At 34.3% G+C, this 7,463-nt stretch overlaps 1 pseudogene; it reads right to left on the minus strand.

Moving 5' to 3' along the window:
- Positions 1–938: 938 nt before the first annotated feature.
- LOC115220714 lies at positions 939–1,057 on the minus strand (annotated as a pseudogene).
- Between the last annotated feature and the right edge of the window lie 6,406 nt (positions 1,058–7,463).

Below are 7,463 nucleotides of genomic sequence, written 5' to 3' on the forward strand. Positions count from 1 at the left end.
TGAAGAATCATTCTTGCAATCCTTCCCTGCAACATTCTAACCCATAGGACTGGAGCTGTGACCTATCAATGTGCAGAAGATGTAGCTTGACCTGGAGAGTGTCCTTGATCTCAGAGCTATGATGTGTGCCTTATTGAGTAATATTACTCCAGAGATTCTTTGGGGAATCCCATTTTGGCTGCTTGTACTCTTATGGTTGCTACCATCATTTATGACTGTAGGTGAAGATGGGCACAAAAATTGAATTGAACGGAGCGAGGCTGGTTTTTTAATTTTTTATCAAACTCCTTTCTTCTGATGACTGAATGCTGAACCTGCAAATATAACATCTAATTCAACCTCTTGCTTTCTGTGACTTGTGAATATGACCCCGAGATACTTAAACTTCTCCACTTGTTGCATTGAAAAGACTTTCTTGAGAGGACCAATGTCTCAGTCTTTGCAGTACTAATTCTCAACACTGCATTGCAGTGATTGGCAGCAAACTCATTCAGTACATGCCAAATTCACCTGATAAGCTAAGTAATACCATGTCACCTGCAAATATCAGCTGACTGATCCTACACCCACTGATTGTGACCCTACTTCCACAACAGCTGTACAATTCAGTTCATACAAAAGAAGTCAACAAAAGACTTGATCTTTCCCTTGAACCCCAAAATTATAAGGTCAAGTAGCTCTTCTTCCTCACTCAATGAAAGGAGAGTACTCCTTCAGACATCCAGAAACTCAACAAGAATAACTGCAACATCTGCAAAATCCAGGTTAGTAATCCTAATTTCACCAGTGAGCGCTCCACAACTCAAGTGAGCCACCATCTGACCCAGTTCATACAGACATATTTTGATTAGGTATAGGACTAATTTTTGGTCTTCCTGTCTCTTTTACTCTTTTACAGTCATTTGACTGTGGCCATGCTGGAGCCCTGCCTTTTGTAATACTTACAGCACCTAGGTTTCCCAAGTGGTCACCCATCTAAATACTAACTGGGCTCGACGTTGCTTAACTTCGGTGATCAGACGAGAATTGGTGCTTTCAACGTGATATGATCGTTATTTGCTTACTGTGATTTTTTCCTTTATATCAATTTTTATCATAGTGTTGTAAAAAAAAGAAGTATAAAGGTAGTATTACTGATAATTATTTTCTTGATCTATCAAGAGATGAACTCAGATTAAAAGCAAAAGAAAAAAACAAACCACAGAACTAAATTTTGTAAAGTACCTAATAACCTAATAACTCTGAGAACTTTACTGTTTATTTTATTTTAAGAATTTGTTTTGCAGTAGAATGCTCTTTCAAAAAAAAAAAAAAATGAAAAGATGAAAAGCAAAATGAAAAATAAAGAAAGGGTTCTTATCTTCAATTAGGTCTGGCCAATAAAAAAGAAAAGGTGAGTAAATAAAGACGAGATAATGAAAAAAATGTCCATGCTTTTATTTGATCTGCAGAAAAGCAGCTAAATCTTGCACAAACCACAACCTATAATCTCAATAAATGAAAGATACATTGGATAATATAGACTTAGCTGCACTCCCTATAGCTTAAAATATATGGTACAGAGTGCTCAACCTGAATTTGAGTGGTACAGGGTTTGATTCTCAGTAACGGCTTCTAAGAGTATTTACCTGATCTTCTAAACTGTTTTGCATTTGAGATTTTCTTTATTTTCTGTAAAATACCAACTCACTTGGCACTTTAAAGTTTCTTTATATATATATGTATATGTGTATGTATGTATGTATGTGTATATATATATATATATATATATATATATAATATATATATATATATATATATATATATATATATTATTATTATTATTATTATTGAATGAGAGAGCAGTGCATTCCATCAAAGTGACACTTGGGTACAAAGATATGAAGCCCAATATAACCATCATGACTATCCATCTGATAAGGGTACACTAGGCACATGCATCACAACCATATGTCTGTAACATGGTGATTTCATATAAAGATAAACAGTGCATGGCCTTGCAGGTGGGGCCCTGGGATATGTAATACACTGCCTAAATATCAATCTTGAGAAATTAGGCTTCTTAAAACCAGAAAGGAGAAAGCTGATTTGAAAACTACAGATCAAACCCATCATTGAAATTGTAAGAATCTGTAAAACTTAGCAAAGTTCATCATTTAAGTATATATGACAATATATAGATATGCAAGTATATGCATTAGAATACATACATAAAATAAAACATACAAATCTGAACATATACATACATACATACATACATACATGCATGCATGCATGCATGCATGCATACATACATACATACATACATACATATATACCCTGTTGTTGATGTTGAAATTCCAATGAAGGAGCCTTAGATCTAGGTTAGAAATCGGCTCTTTCTCTATTGGCAAGAAATCTTGGAATAAAACTGAATAATGACATACATGCATGTATGCTGACAGATAGACAGACAGACATGAGAATTATAAACATCACAATAATTTTCCTAATTTAAGAATGTTATGTGATTAAATTGAAATAAAATACATCTTGTACAAGTAAACATAATCTGATAAGAGACAAAATCTATGATTTTGCAGCAACAATTTCTTGTATTTTAACTATCTGATAAATATATTTAAGCTATTGTTTCAATGGGTTGTGGGGAAATTCAATGTTAATCAGTGCCTATAACAGTTATGCTGATATCAGCATATGCTGGACATTGTAGTGGGGGGAGCAATGATAGTAATTACACTTGATCAAGCTACTTTGGGACAAATTTACTGATAAATTTGAAGACTATCAAAAAGATAATTTGCCAGTTGAATGAATGGGTAAGTGGAATGGAATTTTGTAGGGTGAGATAATAGAATAAGATAACAATTTTTCTTTTTGCCTTTTCTTCTTAAAGTTGTTGAAATTTATGAAGGATAGGGGTATGTGTAAATTGATTGGTTGTAATGTGGAATAAGGGTGGGCTAGACCAGGACAAGAAATGACTTGGAGTAAAGGACGGGTAACATTACAAGGAAGATGGAGAATGACAGGCAAGTCTTGTAAAAGAGAACATGGTGAAGGGTTAGGACAAAGAGGGCATTGAGAAGTGTATGTATACTTTTCCCCAACTCTAAAGGAAGGGAGTAAAGAAGCTGCTGAAAAGGATGAAGGAGGCCTTGATGGGTGGCAATCTGATAACAATAAAACAAAAATAACATCTCATGTAACCTCAACCCCAAACTGTATGAGGTTGGAAAAAGAGTAAAGAATGGAAGTTCGGTCTTGGTGGGTGATTTCTGGCTAGTTTTCTGGTTAAATTTACGAAGGAAATACAATAAGATGGAAGTGAGGGATTCTTGGTGGAGAGAGAAGAATTGTGGCATGTGAGAGAAAGGAAAGAAACTAAGAAATGTATTGGAGAGAGAGAGAGAGAGAGAGAGAGAGAGAGAGAGAGGGAGAGAGAGCGTATTTTATAATGCATAGCAAAATCTTACATAAAATTAGTGTATTGTCAATGAACATTTTTAAAAGGAAATTCTTTTTTTTCTCCTTTCCCGCTTACCTTTTTAGAAAGACAGAGTAAGACAAATAAATATATGTAGAGATAGATAGATAGATAGTGAGAGAGAGAGAGAGAGAGGGGGGAGTAGAGAAGAGGACAATGGGAAAATTAGGGTAGAAGAGAAATTGGGGGGAAATGAGAAAACAGAAAGTGAAGGGAGGATAAATGTAACGAAATATTGGAAGCAAAGATGTGTGTGAAAGAAGAAACAAAAATGGGAAATGAGATAGATCTGGTGACAGAAGAAGCAATGATATACAAGAGCATGAAATGGAACAGGTCTTGTGACAGAATGGTGCTCAAAAGAAGGAGACAGAGTACATCTGGCGAGAGAACCAGCTGCAATACACATAAGCATGAAAAAGAAAGTGGTTTGGTATGAGAGACAGCTGTGGTACACATAAAAGAATGGAGCGGAGGAGATATGTGACAGACAGCTGTAACGTGCATAAGTTTGGTGACAGAGCTTTGTGTGATCCTACAAGCATGCCCTATCCATTATGTGGCAAGATGCAAAAAAAAAAAAAATTAAAAAATGAAAAAAAAAAAAAAACTAAAACCAAAAAATGCCCCCAAAAACACGAAGCTAACATCAGGATGTTCTGCATATGTTAGCAGCAAAATTCCTAAAAGATTATAATCTTTCATCGTATTCCCCTTTAGAGCAACCACAAAACCTTTCTTTTATTCCCCACCCATGAACATTTTCTTGGTGGTGCTTTGTATTTGAAACCTCATATTAGTCATAGCATCAAGGGAATTATTGCTACCAGCAACTCTGGGTTAGTAAAAACAACATTTATACTGCCCCACCCCTCTTTTATTTAGTATCCATAAACACATTCTTCCTGCTTTTGTGGGTATTTTCAACTCTGGCTCACTAGCTTTATTGTTAATTTATTTTTTTTTTTTCTTTGCAAATTTTAAATATTTTAAAAAATTTTATTTTATTCAGTATCTGAAATATGCAATTTCTAGTTGATAATTCTTGTAAATAATGTGGTTTTATTCTATTTTCTTGGCTATTTTGATTTTGTTTGGCATGGCAGTTTCCTGCTCTGGAAACTAGTTAAAGATTTTCGCAGTGAATTTAAAAGAAAAAAAAAAAAAGGAAGCAAATAAAATGTTAATTGGTTGAACTGCTGTTATGTACAGCAGTGCCACCACATTGCTCACACCAATCATGCCAAAACAAAACACATTTTTCTTTTTGCCAGCACAACCTTCTCTAAACTTCCCTACTTCTTCAACTGCTTCGATTGTTATTGCCACTATTATTGCAAATATTATCACTCCATAAAAAATATTTGCGATACAATAATGAACAGTAAGATATAGGGGAAAGAAAATAAAAATAAGACAGTGAATAAATAAAGAGAGAGAGAGAGAGAGAGAGAAGAGAGAGAGAGAGAGAGAGAGAGGGAGAGAGAGCGTATTTTATAATGCATAGCAAAATCTTACATAAAATTAGTGTATTGTCAATGAACATTTTTAAAAGGAAATTCTTTTTTTTCTCCTTTCCCGCTTACCTTTTTAGAAAGACAGAGTAAGACAAATAAATATATGTAGAGATAGATAGATAGATAGTGAGAGAGAGAGAGAGAGAGAGGGGGGAGTAGAGAAGAGGACAATGGGAAAATTAGGGTAGAAGAGAAATTGGGGGGAAATGAGAAAACAGAAAGTGAAGGGAGGATAAATGTAACGAAATATTGGAAGCAAAGATGTGTGTGAAAGAAGAAACAAAAATGGGAAATGAGATAGATCTGGTGACAGAAGAAGCAATGATATACAAGAGCATGAAATGGAACAGGTCTTGTGACAGAATGGTGCTCAAAAGAAGGAGACAGAGTACATCTGGCGAGAGAACCAGCTGCAATACACATAAGCATGAAAAAGAAAGTGGTTTGGTATGAGAGACAGCTGTGGTACACATAAAAGAATGGAGCGGAGGAGATATGTGACAGACAGCTGTAACGTGCATAAGTTTGGTGACAGAGCTTTGTGTGATCCTACAAGCATGCCCTATCCATTATGTGGCAAGATGCAAAAAAAAAAAATTAAAAAATGAAAAAAAAAAAAAAAAAACTAAAACCAAAAAATGCCCCCAAAAACACGAAGCTAACATCAGGATGTTCTGCATATGTTAGCAGCAAAATTCCTAAAAGATTATAATCTTTCATCGTATTCCCCTTTAGAGCAACCACAAAACCTTTCTTTTATTCCCCACCCATGAACATTTTCTTGGTGGTGCTTTGTATTTGAAACCTCATATTAGTCATAGCATCAAGGGAATTATTGCTACCAGCAACTCTGGGTTAGTAAAAACAACATTTATACTGCCCCACCCCTCTTTTATTTAGTATCCATAAACACATTCTTCCTGCTTTTGTGGGTATTTTCAACTCTGGCTCACTAGCTTTATTGTTAATTTATTTTTTTTTTTTTCTTTGCAAATTTTAAATATTTTAAAAAATTTTATTTTATTCAGTATCTGAAATATGCAATTTCTAGTTGATAATTCTTGTAAATAATGTGGTTTTATTCTATTTTCTTGGCTATTTTGATTTTGTTTGGCATGGCAGTTTCCTGCTCTGGAAACTAGTTAAAGATTTTCGCAGTGAATTTAAAAGAAAAAAAAAAAAGGAAGCAAATAAAATGTTAATTGGTTGAACTGCTGTTATGTACAGCAGTGCCACCACATTGCTCACACCAATCATGCCAAAACAAAACACATTTTTCTTTTTGCCAGCACAACCTTCTCTAAACTTCCCTACTTCTTCAACTGCTTCGATTGTTATTGCCACTATTATTGCAAATATTATCACTCCATAAAAAATATTTGCGATACAATAATGAACAGTAAGATATAGGGGAAAGAAAATAAAAATAAGACAGTGAATAAATAAAGAGAGAGAGAGAGAGAGAGAGAGAGAGAGAGAGTAAGAGGGCAGAAAATAAAATTTCCTAGAAGACTGCTGGCAATATAGTAGATTTATGTACAATTTTGGTAAACATTAAAAAAGAATAATAATGATAAAAAAATAGAAACTTTTGGTGAAATATTTAAAAGACAACTCTGGTGGGGTGGGGGAGAAAGCCAGAAATAACGATATCTATCAGAGATGTCTTACAAGTGCAGCAAATTATTCTTTTTTCTTCTCCTAAATAAAAATCAATATGTGCCTCTGAAATTAGATGTACTAACAACCAAAGTATCACTAATTTCCGGTTTTTATGGAGTTCTTAGCTAACACAGCTGCTTGACACACTGAGATGTTCAAGTTAAAGATAATTGACATAGCAGGTGGAAGATCAGTAAATTAGGGTTACTTTACTACCTACCTCCAACTTGAACTTAATTTACTTTTGGCTTTGCATACATAGAAAAAAAAATTAAATCCTGAACTTATAATTATTTGAATATATCAGTATTAAGTTCAGTGTCCAAAGCAAAGATGTACAAAAGCACATCTTCAACATGTTGTTGCGTACATTAATATTCAAATCACTTTCTCCACTAGTTTTTGCCACCTTTTAAAAATCTCTACAACAGTGGTTCCAAAAGTACTGCCCTGCTAGGGGTGAAGGTAGGCTTTGAAGAAAAGTGTAGTGATAATGAGGTGGTCAAAAGGGGGTGATGGATGTAGAAAACCCCAAAATAGTTGGTTGGTTATTCTTTTATTTGTTTCACTCATTTGACTGCAGCCATGCTGGAGCACCGCCTTTAGTCGAACAAATCGATGCCAGGCTGAACCACTAAGTTACAGGGACGTAAACACACCAACATTGATTGTCAAGCAATGGTTGGGGGACAAACACAGACACAAAAACATATATATATATATAAATTATTATAATTATAAACATAATTATAATAATTTTTGTATAAGTTTACTGATAATGGTTCTTTTAACATACC

This window comes from Octopus sinensis, linkage group LG1 (assembly GCF_006345805.1).
Source record: "Octopus sinensis linkage group LG1, ASM634580v1, whole genome shotgun sequence".
In the NCBI taxonomy this organism is placed as follows: domain Eukaryota; kingdom Metazoa; phylum Mollusca; class Cephalopoda; order Octopoda; family Octopodidae; genus Octopus; species Octopus sinensis.